Raw genomic sequence first — 26,217 nt, forward strand, 5'->3', positions numbered from 1 at the left:
ATTATATTGATGCATAGCAACTTGTTTTATCTGAAGCATCTTTGAGAAAGTCTGCTTAGCTGATATCTCTGCGTGGATGACTTCCCACCACCTGAAGCTTAACCTTGGCAAGACTGAGCTTCTCCACGTCCCTGCTACATCCCTGCTAATCTCACTGATTGTTGAGGACTTTGTAGTATCCTCCTCCCATATAGCCAAGAATCATGGGGTGACTCCTGATAACCACCTCACCCTCACTCCACATGTATCTTCCACTGCCAGAACCTGCAGGTTCTTCCTCTACAATATACGCCATGTCCGTCATCTCCTGACGGAGAAAGCCACCTAGCTCCTAGTCCGGGTGCTCATCGTCTCCCAGCTTGTGCCATCAAGCCCCTCCAGCTGGTCCAGAATGCTGCAGCCCAAGTGACCACCAGTCAGCTCATGTCACCCCGCTCCTCATTGGCCTCCACTGGCTTTCTATTGCCGCACGCATCCGCTTCAAGGCACTAGTGTTGGCATTTCAGGCTGCTAAGGGGACTGCCCCACTTTACATACAATCTTTAATTGCTCCCTAGTCCCTACTCACTCTGGTCTGCCAGCTCTGGTCACCTTGTGGTTCCCTCACCATGAGCACCTGGCGGCTAAGCTGCACGTTCACGCCTGTTTTCCATTCTGGTTCCTCAGTGGTGGAATTACTTCCCACCATTCTTCAACATCTTCATCACTAGGCCAATTGCAATTAATAAATTTTGAGTGATTGATTATATGTGCAAAATTACTTTTGACAGCGATATTATCACGCAATTAGTTTCAATAAGTCGGCCATTAAGTTGCTGAATACTGGAGCCTGCCCATTCACTCCGGAAAATGGCTCAAATTTCTTGCATTTCAAAGTTTTTTACATTTTATTTGCCCTTTCTCCTCTGACCCCTCTCATTAACAACATGTTTCTGCCCACAGAACTGCTGCTCAATGAATGTTTTTTGTCTCTGCAAACTCTTGAGACTGTTTTCTGTTAAAATCCCAAGAGATCAGCAGTTTGTGAGATACTCTACTACCCTGTCTGGCAACAACAATAATTCCACAGTCACTTAGATCACATTTGTTCCCCTTCTGACATTTGGTCTGAAAAACAGATGACCCTCTTGACGATGTCTGCATGCTTTTGCGCATTTAGTTGCTGCCACATGGTTGGCTGATTGAATATTTGCATTAACAAGCTGGTCTACATGTCTACCGAATAACTGAGTGATAACTGAGTGTATACAGTATTATAAATAAAAGTAAGATTTTTCTCAATGTCACATTTGTCACAGCCCTTTGACTTGCGGCATTAACACCATGCCAATATTGGCCATGCCAATTAGGTGTTTATATTTAAAAATGACTGCAACACAATAAATACTTGCGCTTAACCCTTTAGCCCCATTAGCAGTACAATTACAGATAAGGACAGCAAGTCCAAATCCGGTAATTACACACGTCTGTATATTCATTCTGCTGTGAGAATGCTCATGTTTTCGATGATTGTTGTTAACTTCCTAAATTGAGGGAGTGTCTCTTGCACTTCTGTAATACAACCCTGGAAGGAAACCGCCCATCTGAATAGGGTATCTCTGGTAACATTCCAGTTCCGAAAAAGGGTGACCTGACCAGTCCAGACAACCAAGGAATCAGCCTGACCCAAACTGCTGCAAAAATTTACAACCGTCTTCTGTTAAATCGCATTCGTCCTGAACTGGAAAATATTCTCCGTCCCAATCAACACGGCTTTCAGCCTCTCAGGTCAAGTTCTTACTCAATACTTTACCGTAATTGAGGAAATACGAAACCACCAGAAAGAAGCTGCCATTATTTTCATTGATTACCACAAAGCATTTGATTCAATCAACAGACCTACAATGTTTAAGATGCTTACGGAATCCCGGATGAAATTGTGAAAGGCATAAAAATTATGTATGAAGACACCAGCACAGTCGTTTTAACTCCTGAAGGTGATAGTGATTCATTTTCCGGCATACCGGCATTCTCCAAGGCAATCCACTTGCCCCCTATCTATTTATCATAGTTAAATAGATGACTACGCCTTGCGATTAGGAATTGACGACACAGATGGTCTTACTCTAAAACACCACAGAAGTAGTCCTGCTGAACATCTTCCTGACCTAGATTATGCGGATGACATCAGTCTCCTTGCTGACACCCTCTGGGATGCCGAAGCTCTTCTTCATAAAATAGAAACCTGCTGTAAAACCATTGGACTCTCTTTAAACTCAAAGAAAACAAAATATATCCACATCAATCCCTCCACTCCAGGTGACATCAAAGCATTGGATGGCAGTAACATCGATAAAAGTTGATGACTTCAAATACCTGGGCTCTTTCACCAACTCGGCCCTTGATATTGAATCTAGAAAGGCTCAAGCTTGGTCTGCTCTACACTCACTTAAGAAAGTTTGGCGATCTTCGATCCACAAAAGTTCTAAAAGTCTATTCTCCTCTATGGAAGTGAGTTGTGGGCCATGACCAGTAATAGTACCAAGTCCATCAATGGCACCTACACACAAATGTTGCGTGCTGTCCAGAACATCTCCTGGCAGGGTCACATTCCAAACTCCATACTGTATGGTGCCCTTCCACCCATCTCGTGTCATCAAGCAGCATTGTCTTCAGCTTGCCGGACATGTCATCAGTCACGATGAGCCAGCTAGCCGTGTCCTCTTTTGGTTGCCGGACGCCCCTCACCGTTGAGGCCATCCAAACATCACCATCAAAACAACAATGGAAATGGAGACAAGACTGTCTGGCACAGCTCTCGTCAATGCAATGCTCAACAGGGAATGCTTGTGTAGGGGTCCTCGCACGGGGCTCCAAATTATGTAGGGTCCTCGCACAGGGCTCCAAATTATGTAGGGTTCTCGCACGGGCCGCCAAATAACGTAGGGATTTTACTCTCTACGAAACCGGGGCGCCAGTTAATGTTATGTAGCAGTATAACTGCAAAAAGTAATCAGTCATAAAATTACTGTTATCAGAAATATCCAACGTTGGAAGTTCTTCGAAAGACTGCTTTAACTCGGCTCTCATGTCTATGTGATTCCAAAACGGACACCGGGGTTTTATAAAATATATTTATTAAACAAACGTAAAACACAGAACAGATAAACTAACGGGAAGTTGGTTAGTATGGTATGTTAGTAGAGTGTGTGTGTGCGTGTGTGTATGCACGCGCAAGCGCGCATGTCCCTTGAACAAAGGAAAGGTGGGAGTAGCTAGCTTGGGTAAGCTAGAGTTCTGGGTGTGTTAATGAGTATTAGTGTTAGCTGTGAGAAGAGCGACTACTTGTGTAGTTCACTCTATATATGCGCGAAAGACGACGAATCAATTCACGTACATACACGGCTAACAGAATACATTCAAATGGTAAGACAAAGCAAATATAGAAACACAGATTCAAAATAACAGTTAAGACTAAGCTAACACTGGCTATGCCTGCAAATGCTTGTTTCATCTTACTGAGTCCATACGCATTGCTGGATCCAAAAGACATGCTGTCCTTATAGGAGCTGCGATGGTGCTGTGAATGTGTGTCCTGGAGAGGTGCGCAAAGCTGGGGCGTTTCCGGCTTAGCCGCGCGTTGTTGTCTGGTCCGCTCGGCTGCTGGAAGGATGTCCCTTTTCCGGGTGGAAAAGTTTGTTGCTGTTGTTCTTTGATGAGCTTTGCAGGGGTAAACTGATGTAGCGTTCCGCGTACACCAGTTTCCACTCGCTATAGGCCACAAAGTTACCGCGAGGTAACTAGGTGTGTCCGTAGGCCTGGTAGTGCGCTGTGCAGCATTCAGCCTCTGTCCGAGTCTCGGAGCAGATGAGCTGAAGCGAATGGCCAAAAAGGGTGCGTCGAAGAAGTGGGCGCAGAGAGTGAAGAGAAGAGAGAGATCCCGAGAACGTGTCTTGCTCTTATACGGGAAACTCATCAAGTCATCACTATTGTGAATGATCAAAGGAGAAAGAAATGAGAATGCAGCGATATTCCTAAACTGTCCATCACCTGAATATGGCACATTATACCTTGTTGGAAAGGGTTGGAGCTATGTTCTAGTCCTACCTCCTGATTTCCCCTAGCTATCTAAACAGGCTGGCTAGCTATGAGCAAAATAAATGCATAGCCTGCTCAGCTTTGAGCTTCTGATCAAATGCGGTGTTACCATTACTCCCAACATTCGTAGATCTAGTCAGCTAACAAACTGCCATTGTCAGACACACACATTATAAAATATCAAGCTAGATACCTTGTACTAAGGTCTTATTTAACGCTAGCCATCTGAGCAAAGGGACCATGGAGAAAACCTGGTAAATTTTGACCCTTTTGGCATTCCATAATACAAAAGTTTAAAACTATAACAAATGCTAGTCGGCCTTAGTGACAGGTTTAGCCGTGCTCTCTTAGCTTGTGTTCCCGGGCTGAAAAGAACATTTGTCTATAAATATGCCCACGTATATGTGCCCAAGTACCACAGAAGAAAGATAATGTTGCAAATCTTCACGTTATTAATATGAAAGAAAATCTTAACCATAACACAGGGCTCTCAAGTTTCATGAAAAACTCAGAGTGAGATTGCAAATCAGGGCTGGAGCAAATCGACATTGTGTATGTTTTGGTCGCAGAGGCCCCTTGGCCGAATCCACTTCTCCCAATTATAATTTAGTTTATAATTGAGTTTATATAAACTACATAAACTATAAATTAGGTTATAATTAAGTTTATGATTGACCAGTACAAATAAAACAAATAGAACCGAAAATGACGGGCCAAACCAATAAGACAAATGTAATAGTTTGGGAGAGGTGATCTTTGTGAGCATTTGTGTGAGGGTGTGACTTCGAGTGTGTGACTGAGTGTGTATGTGCATGCGTGACTGACTGTGTGTGTGTGTGGGTGTGTGTGTGTGGTAGGGATGAACCGATATGAAATTTTACGGTATGATACGATACGATATCTTCAAAATATCACGATATTACACGATATTGCCCAGTGGCGGAACACAAAATTTCAGGGGCCCCCTGCAGGGTTTAGGCAGAGGGCCTTTTTTAACGGGGGGTAGATTGGTGCAGTGTCAAGTAAATTGAATTTTAATAAATAAATTAATAAAATACTTAGTGTTTTTCTTGTAAAATTGTCTGGTAGACTGTAAACCCCTGTCAGTAAACATTTAAATTCGAATTAACATCAATTATCTCTATCATTTTTGCAGGGGCATCTTTTCATTGGCTGCACAAGCAAAACATAAGGAATTGCATTTAAACTTTCATATTCGCACATATTTAAGCAATGTTCCCAAACATAGGCTAATAGCAGCTAGTATCTAACGTTAAGTTAGCTACTAAAAAAAAATGTCAAAAGATCCTCAAGTGTCCAAACGTGGCTCCAAATCCAACGAGACATTTTAAAAATCATGTTTATTTCCGTGTAGTGGGTTTTATCCCTTCTTGGCCAACTCACCGTAAGAACAGACAGGTGTGGCGTGTGAGCTTGTGAAATGCGTGTGTCTCACGGTCAATGGGTGAGACTTGAGAGATTTGCCATAACAGGATAAAGTAGCTAATGAAAATGTACAGATAAATTATACTTGGCCTTATTAACGGGTTTAACTGTGTTACTTTAGCTAGTGTACCCGGCTGAAACAAACACAAAATATAAGACCACCATTCGTCTATACATATTAATATGCATATGTATGTGCACAAGTATCTTATAAATCTAATTTAAAAGCTTAAAACCATAACAGGATTCACAAGTGAACATGCTAGGATGCTAATGTTAGTTAAACTGTATAGAATAGGAAAACATATTTTTATCTGATTTTGCTAGATTACTGAAAAGGTTTGAAAAGTACTGAAATGAATTGTACACACAGAGTCTGGTTGCATCTCAAAATTCCGAACCATCAAGATTTGAGTGGAACTAGAGGAAAACTAAAACAATGGGAGCAACATTTCAGCTATGACAGCTAGCTAGCCTAGTTACCCACATTGGCTAGCTACTTGGAGTGTGAGCACCTATTATCGACCTATTACGCGCGATAACAGCAAAACGTTAAGGCGTTTACAACTATAGATATATGTATATAAAAATAGGTGAACTGGTGTTATTACCCTGAAATTGTACAATTTCTGGTGAAATTAATTGTTGAGATTAAATTTAATTAAAGATGTTGTTGACATATATAAAGTAAGTGTGCTTTCAATTGTAAAAGTAAATCTTTATTATTGTATTATCACATAGGCAAACTTAATGAGTAAATGCAGGTACTGTATGATGGACAATGATAACAGCCAATGTGATGCGCTGAGATTGACATGTGATATGTGTGTATATAACCGTGTGCACGTGTCAATAAAGTTCTCTTTCTACGCTGATTCCAGTCTGAGCGGAACTGATGCCCGTATGTGTATTTATTCCTCCGTAACGCTAGGGCGGCCTGTAGCGTAGTGGTTAAGGTAAATGACTGGGACACGCAAGGTCGGTGGTTCTAATCCCAGTGTAGCCACAATAAGATCCGCACAGCCGTTGGGCCCTTGAGCAAGGCCCTTAACCCTGCATTGCTCCAGGGGAGCATTGTCTCCTGCTTAGTCTAATCAACTGTACGTCGCTCTGGATAAGAGCGTCTGCCAAATGCCAATAATGTAATGTAATGTAATGCTAGTATTAATTTCGGTCTTGCACTGGGTATGCACGTTAGAATTGCTGAGCAATTCAGCTCTGTCAACAGATGTACCAGTCACAAAGGACAGAAATGCATAATGTACTAGCCTATGCTGTCAATCTCAAATGTATAGGGGAGGTTTGCCCCCAGTTAAGCAAATGCAGGAATTACTTCTTCAGAGGTATTCAGGCCTTGATGGACTACTGGTGTCAACAAATGACCTGAACAGGACACAATTTGTAAATTTGTGCTCCCTTGTTCTTCACCTTGTTCTTCTTGTTTGGTAACATAATGTTGAGGTACTCAACTGCTGCAGTCTCACTGGAAAACTACCTCCGCAACCACCTGTGTCGCCATGGACTTCACTGCATGTAAGCACAAAAGTGGAGAGCCTGGAACAGTCCCCTTTTGCTTGCATGGAGTTCTGCTATGGACATACTGATGGAGCTTTGTAATACAGAAAATACAGGGTTAGGCTAGCTCACCAACCCTGTAATCTAGCTTCGTAGTACACCCCCCAGCTCCATACTAAACATGGTTTGGCCAGCTCAAGCTATGCAAATAGCTTTTTCATAAGATTAAGTTATTATTGGTTTAAAGCTAACCTATTGTGCATATAAAACAAGGTAAAGCACACTAACTTAGCTAGCTAATATAATAATCTAACCATAAAATCCACTGCCTTAATATCGAAGCCCCTTTGGAAGCAGCTTTTAGTCTTCTTGGGTAAGTCACTACAAGCTTCGGACACCTGGATCTGGGAGGTTTATCCATTCTTCCTGGTATCCTCTCAAGCTCCGTCAGATTGGATGGGAAGCATCTATGAACTGCCATCTTCACAATCTTCACAAGTCTCTCCACAGAAATTCTATGGGGTTTAAGTCTGGGCTTCGGCTGGGCCAATCAAGGACAGCCAGAGCCTTGTCGTGAAGCCACTCCAGCATTGTGTTGGCAGTATGTCCTGCTGAAAAATGAACTGTTGCCCCAGTCTGAGGTGACGTGCACTCTGGAGCAGGTTTTCTTCTGTGACCTCTCACATTCACCCCTCCTTCAATTCTGACCAGTCTCCCTGTCCCTGCAGCTGAGAAGCACCCCCATAGCATGATGCTGCCATCACCATGCTTCTCTGTAGGGATGGTATTAGCCAGGTGATGAGCAGTGCGCAGACATAGTGCTTGAACTCCTGTGAGTTCAAATTTTGTCTCATCAGACCAGAGAATCGTTTCCTTCATGCTTTCAGAGTCCTCCAAGCTCTGTTAGAGTGACCAAGCCCCTTCTTGCCTGGTTACTCAATTTAGGCTAGTTAGTTATTTGAATGGGAGGGGATTATGTACAGAAAATATACTGTGAATGATTGAATGTCATTTCAAGTCTGTATACTATGTAATTGTATGGATAACAAACAAAATTAGCTATTTTTGACTAAAGTAAGAATCGGTGACCAACAAGGAATTAATTAGTAAGTATGTACGCTATGGTGCAGTGCTTAGCACTGCCGCCTCACAGCAAGGAGGTCCTGGGTTCGAATCCCCGTCGGACAGGGCCTCTCTGTGCAGAGTGTTCATGTTCTCCCAGTGTCTGCATGGGTTTCCTCCGGGTACTCCGGTTTCCTCCCACAGTCCAAAGACATGCAGGTTAGGCTGATTGGTATGGGTGCGTGAGTGAATGTTGTGTGTGCCCTGCGATGGACTGGCGACCTGTCCAGGGTGTATTCCTCCCTTTCGCCCAATGTATGCTGGGATAGGCTCCAGCCCCCCTGCGACCCTGTTCAGGATAAGCGGGTTAAGATAATGGATGGATGGTATGTACGCTACCAACCAGCATGGGGTGCTGCTACTTGCACTTGCACTGGGACAGTAGCTCTGCAGGGAAGGCAATGCAGATAATGTTGGGCCTGCAACTGAACAACTTCAGGTAACTTCACAGAAAAGAGGCTCAGCACTGAACTTTAATCACTGGGGTCACCAGCGATTCTACAATGCCTGAAGCCAGCAAGAATACTTGGGTAATTGAGTGTATTCCGTAGGCCATTGGGACTTGAACAAGGCTTTTTCTTACTTTTTAATCACATCACAGTCAAGCTCAACATTCTTACTTTGAAAGTTATGCTGATCAATCCCTAAAGGGGTTAGTTCACTTTCTTGGTATTATTTAAATTTTTGTGTTTGTTCTTGATCAGCCCAGACAGATTTGTGTTTTATGAAGGACATTTTTGGTACTTCTAGACGTGGCTGACAATCTGCTTCTCACAGTCTTATGTCTTGTGACAATCTGCAGGGGTATTCGGGGGGTTTGTGGTCTAAAGCAAGGAACTGCTCTTGAAGTAACTCAAAAGCAGCTGATTCAGCAATGTTACCAAATATTTTCAGAGGCTCAACATATGAATAGATTAATTTTATAAAATGTTTCATCCTATTCATCCTGGTAATAGATTAGATATTAGAAAAAGAGATATTAAGATGAAGAGAATTAACATAATGAACAGGATACATATAGTATATTATAGTCCCCCTACTGTATCAAAGAAGTGTGCAGAGTTGCCTACAGTGCAGCACCCCTGGAGCAGTTATGGAGTTCAGTGCCTTGTTCAAGGGTACTTCAACCGCATTGGTGGGCATCATTGATCTTTCACAAGCCACTCTCCAGCTGCTATACATTATACACACCACCAGGAATAGATCCATCTTGCCATGCCACGGATCAAACTACCTTCCTTCAGATTGCCAGTCGTCCTCTCTACATTTAAACCACATACAATCTGCCCCAAAGCAAACAATGCTTTTAATGGATTTTTACTGCCTTGTTTTTATGCCAGCATGTTTAATACTGTAGTTGCATACTACTTTTGCTTTGTTATTTAAGTGCTATTTACTTAAAATGTACTTACAAGAACAATCCCAACAACATTAATAATTGCAACATGTCACCATCATCATCAGAAGATGAATTACACTGTTATTTGTAATGTTCTATTGATGAAACAACACCCATGACTAACAGTTTTGCATGGTATGAGAGGAGTCTGGCTCTCACTTTGACAGTGCTATATCATCTGTCTGTATCAACTGTGTTTGTTTACTAAAACACTTTCTGGCTGACTGCACACATGAAATAAGCAAATAAATACTGTCAACAAGCCTGAAGGAATACAGTACTTTTGCACCACTTGATACATTAAATATATTTATGCATATGAACTTCCCCTCTTCTTTCTAACAAATCTTAACCTTAATTGACTGCCTTGCATATTTTGGGGCATTTCTCAATTATTCCACACTGTAAGTTCATAGCATCTCGAGTGACGTCTGTTAAGGCTGCAAGACTGCATCATCAATGATGATTCATCCCCTTGTTTACATAACATTACATTACATTAATGGCATTTGGAAGACGCTCCAGAGCGACGTACAACAAAGTGCTAAGTGCATACCCATAACCAGGGATAAGTATGCTGAAAGACCCGAGAGGGAAGTACAATTTCAACTGCAACCTGCACAACAGAGATAAGGACCAGGGCCTATTTGATCATCGGGAAATATTGTTATTATTTTTTTATTTTTTTTATCTTAATCACGCGCTTGAAGATGGGAAGAGATTCTACTGTTCTGACCTCAATGTTCCACCACCGTGGAGCCAGAACAGACAGTAGTCGTGAGCGTGAGGTGGAAGTTCAGAGAAGGGGAGGTACCAGGCGGCCTGTGGAGGCCGAACGAAGAGGTCTGGCAGGGGTGTAGGGTCTGATGATTTTTTGGAGGTAAGCTGGGGCAGACCCCTTAACTGCTTGGAAGGCGAGCACCAATGTTTTGAATTTGATGCGAGCCATGACAGGCAGCCAGTGGAGGGAAGTAAGCAGGGGGGTGACGTGAGTGTTTGGGAAGGTTGAAGACCAGACGAGCTGCTGTTTATGAGGGCCCAACCCAATATGGACATGGGCTTCCTTGCAAGGCAAATGGAACTTAATGTACAGACTTCGAAGTATGTCATATTATATCTTATCTGTTTTAGGTTATAATGAACTCGATCAGTGATGAGCATTTGTCCATAACTTCTTGTTGAATGGAATTTAATATGGTTGTGTTGGGTCAACATGACTTGTAATCATATCTACGAAATACAAAAATGTCTATACGCGTACTGTGCTCAGGAACTCAAAGCCAGTGGGTGAACCCTGGTTATGGGTATGCACTTCGCACTACGTCGCTCTGGATAAGAGGATCTGCCAAATGCCATTAATTTAATCTAATGTAACTGTGAAATAATCTAAAAACAGATGATTCCATCTGTTTACTGCCAGAAAAGTAAAAGAAAATAATTGACTGCTTAAAAGCTTTTTTGGATCATGCTCATATGATAAAACTCAAATAAGATCAGTAAAAAAGATTAGGCTAAACAATTTTGAACATTTAAATAGAACACAGAATACAGTTAATGTTATTATTATATCTAGCAAGAATGTGTTAACTCTTTCTCTTTTTGAGTCATAGTCAAATACTACTGCTAATGTTTATAATAGTTGTCCTATTGGCAGCAGCATTGTGGATAACTGATGAGCAAAAAAAAATCATTCATTGTGAAACATATGTGTAAGCAGTCTATTGGACTGGTTGAAATGGCTGGTAAGTATTCATGTATTTCATTCTTAGAAGCAGTAGTAGTCTCTCTTGTGTAATCAATTAAGTATGTAAATGAGTGAGCAAGTTCATTGTTTCACCATTCATAACTAATGGAAACCTAGAGATGCTGTTCACAAAAGCTTTCATTTGAGGCAATGATAAAACCATACGTTGAAGCTTTTCTGCAGGAGTTCTAGAAAGATTCTGAAAAATCCACTCTTCAAAGGGTTAACTAACCTGAGATGTGAGTTGAATAATTATTCTTAATATTTAAACACATAAGTATTTCTGGAATTATATCAATCATCAATTAACTAATTACCTAATTCACTGTTAATTACTAATCAGAGGTTGGTAACGACAAGGCCCAAGATCTTATCTTTGTGGTCATTCCAAACAGCTGGAAATGCACTTCTCTCTAGCGCCCTTATCTCTGGTTAAAAAAGGACTGGTACCAAGCACAAAAATAACATTTCAACATTGGCGTTCTCTGTGGTATGAGGAATTTGCCACTCACTATTTTTCCAACTGGGCAAAAAAAAAAAAAGAAAGGCTTACTTCTGTCCATAATCTTCCACTGTCAAATTTATTCTGTCTCAAAAGCAAACTGCAATTAGACTCTTATTTGCTTATGCCGGAATAGATCCCATGCATTTTTCAATATGAAAAATTCTACAGGTCCTGGTGCGCCTGTTAACATAGACATGATCATGAACATCAGTATGTGCCAAGATATTAAAATAACAAAACAATGCAGTATTAAGTGTTTATAGACAAGTGTATACAGCTTACTGAAGTGTATGCACTTTTAATTGTGAAAAAAAATTGGTTTAAGAAGGCAGATTTTATGTTGTGGCTGATCGCTGTATGTTTTTGGCTTGTTGTACTTCCATTAACAGTTCAATCTGTGCTTCAGGGAAGCTTTTTTCTTTTCTCTTTAAAAAGTCAAAATTCAATATATGGTGTTTTACAATACATTACATTACATTAATGGCATTTGGCAGACGCTCTTATCCAGAGCGACGTACAGTTGATTAGACTAAGCAGGAGACAATCCTCCTCTGGGTTAAGGACCTTGCTCAAGGGCCCAATGGCTGTGCGGATCTTATTGTGGCTACACCAGGGATCGAACCATCGACCTTGCGGGTCCTAGTCATGCAGCTTAACCACTACGCTACAGGCCACCCAAAGGGGCATTACAGGCCATTTTAGGGGCGTCAATTTATACTAATCACAAATTTTGTGAACGCACCTTTGATGTATGATTACTTGGTATTTATTAACATACACACGTGGATACGAAAAAAACGTACATGTGTTTTTGGAATCTGGCAAAAGTTGTTCGTTTGTTTCTGATCACACATACATTTGCACACAGATTTCCAAAAATATTGATAAATGAGGCCCATGGTATGTACTTCGTTACCATGCGGTTAGGGAAACATTTCTCAAGTAAGCATCGTCTGATGAAACAGATTCCAGTAAAACAATGATAGCTATACTTGAGTTTAACTTTCGTATTTATTTGCAAAGAAATAACAGAAAGTGAGAATCAGACATAGTAAGACTTATATACAGTTTTCAGTACGCTGACCCAGAAGAGGGGGGCTTTACAAAAACAAAAAGACTGGCCACTAACATTTATCAGTATTTTGCCTTCTGATTACCCCTTGTTGACCTTGCTGCAAGCTACCCCCTCCTGGGAGAAGCAGAGACATTAAGGTCAAAGGCTGTCTATCTGCTGGAAGAGAGACAGAGAAAGACTCCTAGTAAGCACTTAATTCAGAAAGTGGTCTAATAGTAATAAGGATTAAAAATAAAAGGTTATTTTTAATCATGTGATATGTTAACACACATTGTCAATTAAGAATCAATTAAGAAAATTACCCTTACAATGCTCTCATTTGAAAGACAGCAGGGTCACACAGAAAATACGGTATTACAAGGGAGTTCATGTAATTTTCTTTGGTGCAATAAAGGAAGCAATTGCCTAAGGACTTTTTATTTGCAACAGAAACCTGCTTGTGTATTTGCAACGGTACATCCATTTCAGGGGTGCATGGTCAGTTACGAGTATGAATTCTCGCCCTAGGAGGTAGTATTTGAGCTTACCCACCGCCCATCTGATGGCTAGGCACTCCTTCTCCACCGTGTTGTAATTTCTCTTGTGTTTGAGTAGTTTCCGGCTAATGTAGGTGATTGGATGTTCCGTTGCATCTTAGATTTGTGACAGGACCGCTCCAAGTCCTGTCTCTGAGGCATCAGTCTACAACACAAATTTCTGGGAAAAGTTAGGGGTGGTCAGCACGGGTTCATGCCCCAGGGCGGCTCTCAGGTCGAGGAAGGCCCGGTCCGCATCTTGAGACCAGTTCACGGTGTGACTTCGATCTTTCTTGGTTAGTTAATGCAGGGGGGCCACTCTGTAGTCGGCCTCCTCCAGGCCCAGGCGACATTCAGCGGGGTTGGCGGTTAGTCCAGCCCCCAGCACGGCCTCCAGCCTCCTTCGGTGGCTCTCCCAATCCGCACTGTGGATCACAATGTCATCAAGGTAGGCGGTGGCATACGGTGTGCTTATGTGTGGCTTCAGTATTTTTCCCATGAGCCGTTGGAAGGTGGCGGGGGCTCCATGGACTCCAAAGGATAGGACCCGATATTGGAACAGGCCGTCTTCTCTATCGCCTGCGGGGTGAGGGGTACCTGCCAATACCCTCTGGTGAGGTCAAGGGTGCTGATGTAGCGGGCCGGTCCCAGCCGCTCAATTAGGTTGTCTACTTGGGGTAGGCGTCATACCTGGAGATTTCGTTTAGTCGTCGGAAGTCATTACAAAAGCGCCAACTTCCGTCTGGTTTTGGCACCAGTACGACCGGGCTGGACCAGCACTTTGGGACTCCTCTATCACCCCCAGTTCCAGCATCCTCGCCACCTCCTCCCGGATGGGAGTCTTCTCCGTGACTATGTTGTGCTGCACCAGCGTGGTCCGGCCCGGGAGGTGGGAAAACACATCAGTGTGCCAGCTTACCATCCCTTGGCGTTGTCATTCGTCTCCGGTGGCCACTTCCGGGGGTCCGGTTGCACCTCCTGCTGTCAGACAAAGGGGAGCAGAGTCGTGTACGGGCTCGTGCTATTTCTTTAATAGGTTTATGTGGTACCTCTGGACTGTATGTCTCCTCTCCACCTGTCTTACGGTGTAATTGACTGGGCTGACTTTGGCCCCCACCTCGTAGGGGCCATGCCATTTGGCCAGGAACTTGCACTTGTAGGGGTTTGTGTCCCTCTGTTTGTGTCCTCCACGGAATTCCTCCACGGAATTCTCCACACTTTTTCTTGGTGTGGGTTCATTCGTCTTTACAAAGGTTTCGGGAACGAAAGTCCCTCCGCCTCCATCGTAAGCCCCGCTATGTTTGCCCGCTTTGCTTCTTGTAGGGCGCTGCTCTCTGCCTCTAACTCGGCCAGCTGTGCCTGTTCAATTAAAGATAATTAGTTGCGTTCCACACGCGCCTCGCCCCGGTGGTGCTGGCCTTGGTGCTGACTCTCCCCCCGGGCTCTCTCCAAGGTGCAGCACTATTCAAATACGAAACGGGGAAATACTCGCCATCAATCAGTTTCCCTAGCTCCTGGCACTGGCGCACTGGCCGTTCCACTCCAGTGGGGTACCGATCCCGGATCGGGCCACCACAAGGCATAATCCTGGTGTCATCTGAAAGGTAACCCTTGGGGGGTTCATTTTCCAAGATTCAGAATTACTCATAATTGGTCAGTATTACTCTGTTTTTGAGTGGATAAGGATTACTGTAGTGGTGTCTGGCACACTTGGACAGCCAACACAATGAAACACAATGGACAGCCAATACACTGGACAAATCTGTCAAATTTGATGACAATATCACCAAAATCAGCAATCCACATTGTTTTTCTAAGCTTCTTTCCAAAAAAGAACATTTGGAGACTCCAAAAGGACACATGAAAACTCAATGATCGGTAATGGGTCTTACGATGTGTGAAATACTGTATTTTGCTTCGTATTCTAAAAAAAGTGTTTACATTTCCCCCGCCTGTCACCCTCTCCCTACCTCTCCTTCTCCTTGTGCTCTCCTCAGATAGCAACAGGTTGAGAAGATTGTAAAAATAAAAATAAAAAGTTTCATAATCACAAGTATACTAATATATTCATAGAAGTCCATTGATTGACGTTTTTGTCAAATACCCAACCCCCATCAGCAAGTCAAACACATTCCATAATTTCACATGCTATTTATTATTCAAAAGCAGGCTTGCTTTTTATTTATAAGCATATTGAATAATAATACAATATTATGAAAATGTATTGAGACTATCAGTGATATATAATGGGGTCACGACAATGAAAATGCCCTCTATTGTGGAGCCAAAGGTGTTTTCTCTGTCTTCCTCAGAAATATTCACTCGACAATACTCGAGAGGCTAGAGGGATGAGAGATTTCTTGGAAGTCCCCCAAAAGAAGCCCTGTATTTAGACATAGGCATCGCAACCTTTGGCAATGCAATCTCAAGAACAGTTTTTGCTGAAGCGCAACAGTCTCAGCATGCATATTGAAAATTCTACTAATTTGTTATATGGGCAAAAAAATGCCGTTTTGTTTTATGAAACCATAACAAACTATACACATTTGGAAACGTAATGCCATTAGCTTAAATTCTTCTCAGTCATCAATACCATACCTCTAGGTTCAGGTGAAGTTATTCTCTATTTTCTGCTCACAAGTGGGGATCATGCCTTTACTGTGCAACAGAATTACTGATACTGGTCAGAGGAGTTTGTACGTGGAGGTTTGTGTTCCAGAGAGCCTATACAAAACATAGGTAATAGTATTCATATGTACAAGTACTTTTGTAGAAGTATGCAGCTGCAAAACGGACAACAATGATGGACATTCTATTGACATTTCTCAAAGTTAGCGCATTTTTAGGAATGCATTACTATGCATTTGGTGTAGTATATGGATTTACAAAATGCAGAGAAGACAAGGTCCCCCCAAACTTGTTTTTCCATGTACATGTTCCAAAATAAGGAACTGTTGTCGCTAAAGCAATGGCATCTTAAAATAGGTTATAGAGATCTAACCATGAGATTTAACACTTTTAAATGGTTTATCCTCTATATTATAACATACATATAATATATAATATATAATGTAATGTAATGTCCTGTTACCATAGTGATTGAAAATTGCACTGTTAAAAACGGAATTAAAAAAACCCAACAGCCACTTATGTGGAGCGATGTAGCAATATAGCCACAGTCAGCATTGGCACAGTAGGGGTTCAGCTCTGCACTACAAGGAATGTCATTGCACTGAGTGTACTGTAGGTGCTTTGGTTGGACACACCCAATTTCAATGTGTTTGAATTAAAGCCTGTCACAGGCACACTACGCCTATGTATGTCACAAAAGTCACAAACAGAAGTAATAAATAAAAGAAGGGTGAACCACAACCACTGCACAGGTTCACAGAACAGAATTGGTTGTAATTTATCTTTCCTATGATTTTATCATATCCATTGTTTTAATATCCTTGCATTTAATTTATTGCTTTGTTTTGATTTCTGTAGCAATAACCAGGGCCTGCAACTGATGTTCTCAGAACAATCAAAGATAATGAAAGTACAGGAAGAAGTAATGAGAATTGCATCTTACAGTTGCTATGCTGCTTCATTTTAAGGTCTGGGAACTGCCCCACATTCATGGCTGATAATAACCACTCTTAAACCCAGCTCATCTGATCTGATTATTTAATGCTCTGTTTCCAGAACTGTGGTATTCAAATAATTTCATATTAAGTCAGCATGAGGAGAAAGAAGCTAAAAATTGTCCTGTATTGCTCCTGTGTAATTTTGCTGAACCTCAACAGTTTCTCACCAATTCATGACAATTCAGGCAGGTGTAATGCTGACCAGTTCATAATTACTGTACTTATAGTAAACACATATTCAAGAAATTTTGAGCGTGCACGTCTGATGTCAACCCCAGGCATGTTCAGAACATTCTGGGGACATGCCCTGGAGGAACATCCACTTGTAGTAAATCTGACACAAAGGAATGTATTGCATTGCTGAAGTGCTTAGCATATGTTCATTACTGTCAAGATTAAATATTTACATTCACTTTACACCGGTAAAACATTTACGAAAGCATTCTTTGTCTGCGCTTGAGCTTGTCTACGGACAGAGAATGCTTGCCTTCATTTTCCAGTTTTCCCAAGTACTTTTGCAGGTACAGTATAATATATATATATATACATTCACTGAGCACTTTATTAGGTATTTATTAGACTTATTTTTTAGACTTATATGGCTAGCCTATCTACTTACAGTTATGATGTGTTGTGTGTTCAGAGATGCTCTTTTGCATACCACTGTTTAAATGTGTGGTTATTTGTGTTATGCCACCTTCCTGTCAGCTTTGACCAGTCTGGCCACTCTCCTCTGATGTCTCTCACTAACAAGGCATTTCTGCCTGCAGAAGTCTTGCTCACTGGCTTTTTTTTCTTTTCTTTTTTTTTTTTCTCACCATTCTTTGCAAACTCCAGAGAATAGTGTGCATGAAAATCCCAGGAGATCAGCAGTTTCTGAGATACTCAAACCACCCTATCGGCCACCAACAATCATTCCATGGTCAAAGTGACTGAGATCACATTTTTTCCCCATTCTGATGGTTGATGTGAACATTACGTGAAGTTCCTGACCCGTATCTACATGATTGTTGTGGGATGTATAGGAAACAGTCAAAAGCAAAATTAACATTCTTTCATTTTTCACTTCACCTAAAAAACTTGGATCGAATGACATTGCATGCATCTCTCCTACAGGTGACTTGATAACAAAATCAAATTATGATCCCATTACCATGAAATGATGTTCTGAAATAATGGCATGAAATCCATGACCTTATAGAGATGTTGCAATATATTGTGGCAAAGTAAGGCCTGTTGTGTTTTTGTATTTAGTTGGTTGTTTTTGTGAGAGCAAAGGTCCTGTTGCAACACACCACGATGTAATAAATAACATACAGGCAAAGCAGTTTTCTGGTAGTGTTTAGGCAAAGGGTCAGAGTCCAAGCAACCAGAGCAATGAAGAGAAGGCAGGGTGAAGTCTGAAAACAGGCAGAGGTCAAAGCCGGAAGATCAAGCAGCAGGGGACTGGAGAACATGCAAGTAGAGGGGCAGAGAATGGGTACATGAAGCAGGACAGCTGGAGCAGGGCTTGGACAACAACAGGTAAGGCAGACAGGAAGGCTGGAGTGGGACTGGACGAACACAGGACACTGGACGAACAGGAACTCGGGAAACAGGTAAGGAGCATATCGGGTTCCACTTTTGTCAGCCAAGAACAGAAAACTGAGGCTGTAGTGGACATAGGCCCACCAAAACTGGACAATTGAAGACTGGGAAAACGTAGCCTGGTCTGATGAATCTCGATTTCTGCTGAGGCATACAGATGGTAGGGTCAGAATTTGGCAGTAACAGCATGAATCCATGGACCCAACCTTCCTTGTGTCAACAGTCCAGGCTGGTGGCGGTGGTGTAATGGTGTGGGGAATGTTTTCTTGGCACACTTTGGGCCCGTTAATACCAATCAATCATCGCTTGAATGCCACAGCCTATTTGAGTATTGTTGCTAACCATGTGCATCCCTTCATGGCCACAATGTACCCATCTTCTAATGGCTACTTCCAGCGTGTTAATGCACCATGTCACAAAGCAATCACAAATCACAGGATCACAAAGGAATATTTTCAACATCTTGTGGAATCCATGCCACAAAGAATTGAGGCTGTGTTGAGAGCAAAGGGAGGCCCTGCCCAGTATTAGTATAGTATTCCTAATAAAGTGCTCAGTCAGTGTATATCCTTCACATATATAATTCCAGTTCAAAAACAACCTCCCGGCTTCACATAAATTCACCATAACTGTGCTGCTATTTAAAAAGATTATATACACAGTCTTGTATGTCATCCAAAAATGGCAGGATCTCAAATTAAATTTAATATCCCAACTGTCAATCTGCCGATCATATTCATTTAAACAAATGGAAGGAAGTAGATATTTCAGCATCTTTATTCCTCTATAAGAAGGGTTGAGTGGAGCTGAATATTACTTTAAAATCTGTGTGGATAACAAATAGAAATGACTAAAATAAGAAAATATTTTCTTATTTTTGTAAATATTTTCATATTAGATAGATAGATAGATAGATACTTTATTCATCCCGAGGGAAATTTTATTTGACCCTAGGTATCAGGTGCTTCTCCTTGTGTGCATTCTATTATGCCACCAAACGGTCAATTTTGATCTCCTCTGACTACAGCACTCTCTTCTAGTCATAATTCCGTAAGGTACTACAGTGCTAAGTGGTATATTGAACAGTTATTTTAGTACACCTTACATTACATTACATTAATGGCTTTTGGCAGACGCTCTGACCCAGAGCGACATACACCAAAGTCCAAAGTGCATACCCATAACCAGGGATAAGTGCGCTGAAAGACCCTAAAGGGAAGTAAAATTTCAACTGCTAACTGCACAACAAAGATAAGGACCAGGGCCTATTTGATCTTTTTTCAAATCGTAATACCGCAACACGCAAATGTATGAACAAACTGCTTACCTAGCAAAACCCTGCTTACCTAGTCAAACTAAACATCGTAAAGCACAAGTAAATATCACAGATAAAGACAACAATTAAGGTTTACAGGGAAATTCAAGTAGGGGGTGTGAAAGGGTCGTAATTCTCTGGATATAGGAAGAACCTGTATGACTGGGTCACCGCCGTAATGTTCTCGGAGACGGACAGTCTGCTCTCCATCACCACGCCGAGGTTCCTTGCACAGGGTGATGGCGTCAGTGAGGTATCCCCTTGGGAAATGGAGAGATCCAGATGGGGAGAGGTAATAGCAGGAATTAATATCATTTCATTATCACCTGGGTTGAGCTTTAGATGGTGGTTGTCCATCCAGCTCTGGATGTCACTCAGGCAAGCAGAGATACGGGCTGAAACCTGTGTATCAGATGGTGGGAATGAGATGAAGAGGTATGGTCCACATAGCAGTGGTAGGATAGCCCATGTGCAATGATAACAGGGCCAAGGGAACGAGTGTAAAGAGAGAAAAGAAGCGGGCCTAGGACTGAGCCCTGGGGAACTCCTGTGGCAACGGGCTGAGGTGTCGATACTGTACCAGCCCAGGCAACCTGGAAGGAGCGACTAGAGAGGTAGGACTCAATCCAGTTCAGGGCTATGCCACAGATCCCCATTGTTGACAGGGAGGACAGGAGGATGGAGTGATCCACAGTGTCAAAGGCAGCGGAGAGATGTAGAAGAATGAGGACAGAGGAGAGGGAGGCTGCTCGTGCAGCATGGAGTAATTCACTGACGGAGAGGAGCGCGGTCTCTGTTGAGTGGCCAAATCTGAAGCCAGACTGATGGGGGTCTAGCAGGTTGTTTTTAGAAAAGAAAGAAGGAAGTTGAATAGAAGTGGCTCGTTTTATTGCTTTAGATAGATTGCAGAGGTAGTTCTGGATGATGGAGGGATCCAGGGTAGGCTTTTTTAGCAGCGGGGTGATGTTGGCCCTCTTGGAGCCCTTAACCCTGCATTGCTCCAGGGGGGATTGCCTCCTGCTTAATCTAATCAACTGTATGTCACTCTGGATAAGAGCGTCTGCCAAAATGCCAATAATGTAATGTAATGTAATGTCTGTGACCTTCTCATCGAATAAATCAGCTAAGTCATCAGCAGCGAAGGAGGAATGAGGTGGAGGAGGCGGTGTACTGAGGAGAGAGGAAAAAATAGAGAACAGTTTTCGGGGATTAGAAGTGGAGTTCTGAATTTGTGTTTGATAGTATTTTACCTTGGCGGAAGAGAATGCCGTCAGGAGAGACTGGTAGGTTGTGAGGTCTGATGGGTCTCTGGATTTTCCCCACTTACTCTCTGCTGCGAGGAGGCTGGCCCTGAAGGTACGGAGGGTGTCAGATATCCAAGGACTGGGAGGGGATGTGCAAGGTGGCATTGAGACAAGGGGACAGAGAGAGTCAAAGGCGGAGGAGAGAGATGAAAGGAGGGTGGCAGATGCAGAGTCAGTAGGGAGTTTGGAGAAGGATTCGAGAGTGGGGAGTGAGGCAGTGACAGTGGTGGCAAAGGAAGAGGGTGAGAGTGGAGGTTATGGCGGGCTAAAGAAGTGTGGGTGGGAGGAGGGGGGGAGGATGGGGAGTAAGAGGGAGGGAGAATGAGATGAAGTGGTGATCAGATGTATGCAGAGGGATAACTGTGAAATTGGAGCATGAGCAGTTCCTCACGAAGACAGGGTCAGAGAGGGGGAGAACAGAGAATTTCCATGAGGGGGAAATTAACAATCTAGTACCACTGCCACGGCCGGATGGCCGGGGAGTGTGATAGAAGGAGAAGGAGGATGAGAGGGCAGCGGGAGTGAAGGTGTTGTCAGGTGTAATCCAGGTCTTAGTTAGGGCAAGGAATTGTAGGGACTGGAGGGAGGCATATGTGGGGATGAAGTCAGCCTTCCGAGTGGCAGATTGGTAGTTCCATAGTACCCCTGTGACCGCAAAGTCCTCACAGGGGGTCAGCGGGGCGTAGCTGAGGTTGGACGGGTTCCGACGCCGTGGAGGCCCATGCCGCAGGGGGTGTTTTCTGCGATGGAGAGAGCAGACTGGGATGGGGTGAAACATAACATAACAAACTGGGACGGAGCATCGCTCTGAGCATACCTTGTGGTAACCCGCTGGGTGAGAGAGAGAGGGAGAGAGAGCAACACGGGTGAAGTAACTCAGTGTCGACAAGTGGAGTAGGGGTGAACAGAAATTATTTTATTTTCTGTATGGAGTTTCAGTATTCATTCTCCATAGGCGCATTCAGCGCGCATCACAATTGTCCAGAACAGAAATGTAATTCCTTTTTGTTCTGTACTTCAACAAAAAATTTGGCGGATTACTACTGCCGCCTCCCCCTTCCCGGCCTGAAAAAATAAAAGAGGCCAAAAAATAAGAATAACGAAGAAGGAATCGGAATTCACATGTCAGCGTTCATCTGTCTTTGTCTGTGGTGGGGCCGCTCAATCTCCGTGTTTCCCCGGCCTCAGTAGTCCTCCTTCCCAGCGTAGTCGCCCTCCTTGGGGTGATCCCGTCTAGGATTAGAGAGGGAGAGGTTAGCTGGCTGATAGCAGGAGAGTTATGCTCACGTGAGTCCCGGATTTAGGTTTCGGTTGCGGGGTCTCTTCCCGGAATTCCTCCACATTTTCTGCGTGGTGGTTCTCTCGTCTTTAAGCTGAATTCTTAGACCGCACTGGCTTCACGTCTCTCCGCCTCCGTCGCAAGCCCCGCTCTGTTCTCCAGCCCTGCTTCTTGTCGGGCGCTGCTCTCCTCCTCTCACTCGACCCAGCTGTGCCTGTGCAATTAGAAATGATTAGTGGTTGCATTCCACACGCGCCTCGCCCTTGTGGTGCTGGCCTTGGTGCTGACTCTCCCCCCCGGCTCTCTCCAAGGTGCGGCTCTATTCAAATACGACACAGGGAAATATTAATTGTTAATCACTTTCCCTAGCTCCTGGCGCCGGCGCACTGGCCGTTCCACTCCAGTGGTGTACCGATCCCAGATCTCTCTCACATACTGTTAGACAGTTACAGTGGGATCAAGGATCACTTCAGTAATAATACTACTGTATGTGTTTTTCGGCAGTGAATCTGATCAGCAGAGTGCAAAGTCCTACCAGATTCATGCCGAAAAAGTTATTTTATCGAAATATCACAATATCAAGAACAAGCTAAAGAAAACCTCAATTTGTTAAAAGCCCATGTTGTTATTTTTTACTAATATGGTAGTAATTAGGGTTGTCAATTGATTAAAAATGAAAAATAGTTGGTTCATTCTCTTTCCATTTGTGGAATTAAATGGCATATTTTTAAGGAAACTTTAGGGTGGGTAGGGGAGTATAGAGACCATAGAAGATTATTACCAGAAAAGTGTAAAAGTAATTATTTACCATTTCTTTTGAAAAACAGGCTGCACATGAAAAAAACTATAAAGATATTCATTGATATCTCATACACAGATAAGCAGATAGATATCCATTTATAGCGCTGTTCTAGACACTGAAAGCACTTTACAGTGATAAGGGGAAAACTCACCTCAACCACCAGCAATGTGTAGCACCCACCTGGATGATGCATGGTTGCCATTTTGTGCCAGAATGCTCAGAACACACTAGCTGAGTTGGAGAGGGAGAGAACAATCTTTATTCCAATTGAATCAAGGAATGATTAGGCGGCAGGTTGAAAGAGCTAATTTTTTTAATTTAGGCAGGACACCAGGGATCTTTAAAAACCACAGTGAGTCAGGACTCATTTAACATCTCCTCCAACAGATTGAATTTCCAACAGCACAGTGTCCGCATCACTGCCCTGGGGCAATGGAGGTAATTCAACCAGAGGAAAGATCACCTCCTACTGGCCAACCAACCCCACTTCCAGCAGCAAGTGCGTTTTCGCAGGAGGTCTCCCAGCCTCAGCCATTCGACAGGAGCAGGGCGCATGATGGTATTGCAATAAAGCAGTGAAAAATGCTGCTCACTGAATAGCGAAATAAACTGCAGGAATTCCTGTGTAATTATACCACATCATTCTACTATCAATTTGTTTGAGAAATTGATATGCAAATGGAAAGCAGGGGTACGTATCTTGTTGCTATGATGGAATGCACATTTTTGGTAGTGAAAGGCTGTTTTTATGAACTCCAAGATGATCGCTATTGCCCAATGTGCCACACTAGTGCAGATGAGACTCAGCAGTGGGTGCGTGTGGCACTTTGTATCTGAGCCGTGGTGGTGCAACAGGCTAAGATGCAGCGGACTTGTGGTTGCAGTTCATTACAGTTACACACCGAGGACCGGGGTTTGATTCCTGGTCCTGCCAAAAAAGCGAGTTTGGCCGGCTCTCGTGGAGCGGCATAATTGGCTCACTGCTCCATGGGAAGGGACTTGGCAGGGTTAGTGGGATCGCCGCATACAGCGCCCTGTGCACCTCGGAGTAACGGTCTAATTGAGACGAGACAGCTTGGAGAAGTCATGCCGCTCTCAGGGTCACAAGATACTACTGGGCCACCGAGGGACAGGGTCGTAAGGCAACTTATCCCCTGCTAGCACTAATTGGATTAGATAGGGTATAGATAGGGGCTACCAAATTGGAAGAAAAAGAAAAGAAAATTGATGTAATTGCTGTGTATCATCTACTTCTAAAGCTAGAACACAGAGTTTGTTGTTTTCAGTCTCAGTAGGGGACTTGTGCAAATGGGTAAAAGAAGTGAGCATTTTTACAGGGTAAAATGAATCCCAAATATAGATCTTAAATTATTCGCAGAAAAATGTGCATACTCAACAGAAGTATTCAGTTTCTCAGAAAATTACATCAGGAGGGGGAAAGAAATCCATGTGAGCACTACATAATAGTAAGTCAGGGGAGAGAGAATGTTTTTCTCAATCCAGCTGCTATGCTGACATGTAAACAGTAATTAAGAGTAATGAATGACAAAAGAGCTGTGGGATAGCCAATCCTTCAGGCCACATTACTCATGCACTGTTTGCAGCAAATTCTGATTCAAAATGTCCCTGAGTGTGGCTTTCTCCAGAGCGGAGATGTGCACCAAATGCGACCATATGCAAGGAAGGGTCCTGCCAGGAACACCGTGTGTGAGAAACTACTTCAGTGTGTTCAGGGAAATCAGCATTGATACAAGTCAGAAGTAGGCCTCAGAAATGCATAACCGCAATAAGATAATCTTAAAAATGACTTGTGGCACAGAGAAGCATGTTGCAATGTCAGCATCAAGATAATTTTGTGGTACTACCCCATTTCTTGCTGAAGCAATTCACAAATGTAACTTATTAACTGTCACACCCAATGGCATAATATATACAGTCCATAAATATTGGGACATCGACACAATTCTCCTCTTTTTGGCTCTATACACCACCACAATGGATTTGAAATGAAACGAACAAGATGTGTTTTAACTGCAGACTTTCAGCTTTAATTTGAGGGTATTTACATCCAAATCTGGTGAACGGTGTAGGAATTACAACAGTTTGTATATGTGCCTCCCACTTTTTAAGGGACCAAGAAATATCTAACCACAAATTTAGTATTTACATTAATTAAAATAACCAATATCAATGATTAAAACATACCGATAACACGAAGGTTGGAAGTTCTTTGAAAGATTGCTTTAACTCGGCTCTCATGTGTATGTGACGCCAAAACAGAGACCAGGTTTAATAAAATATATTTATTAAACAGATGTACAAACACAAATAGTTGGCCGTCTGGCCAAGCTGAGTAACCTGAGCCTTGGTCAGGGAGGTAACCAAGAACCCAAAGGTCACTCTAACAGAGCTCTGGAAGTCCACTGCAGAGATGGGAGAACCTGCCGGAAGGACGACCATCTCAGCAGCACTCCATCAATCAGGCCTTTATGGTAGAGTGGCTAGACGGAAGCCACTCTTGAGTAAAAGGCAGATGACAGCCCGCTTGGACTGAGGAAAAGAAAGAGATTGTCTCATCTGATGAGACAAAAATGTAACTCTTTGGGCAGAACTCCACTATGTCTGGCGAACGGCAGGTACTGCTCATCACCTGGTTAAAACCATCTCTACAGAGAAGCATGGTGGTGGCCGCATCATGTCGTGGGGGTGCTTCTCAGTGGCAGGGTCAGAGACTGGTCAGAATTGAGGGAAGGATGAATGCAGCCAAATGCAGAGAGGTCCTCGACCTACTCCAGGGTGCACGCGATCTCAGACTGGGGCTACGGTTCACCTTTCAGCGCGACAATGACCCAAAGCATACAGCCAAGACAACATTGGTGTGGCTTCGAGACAAGTCTCTGACT

The sequence above is a fragment of the Conger conger genome, chromosome 9, assembly GCF_963514075.1.
Source record: "Conger conger chromosome 9, fConCon1.1, whole genome shotgun sequence".
Taxonomy (NCBI): Eukaryota; Metazoa; Chordata; class Actinopteri; order Anguilliformes; family Congridae; genus Conger; species Conger conger.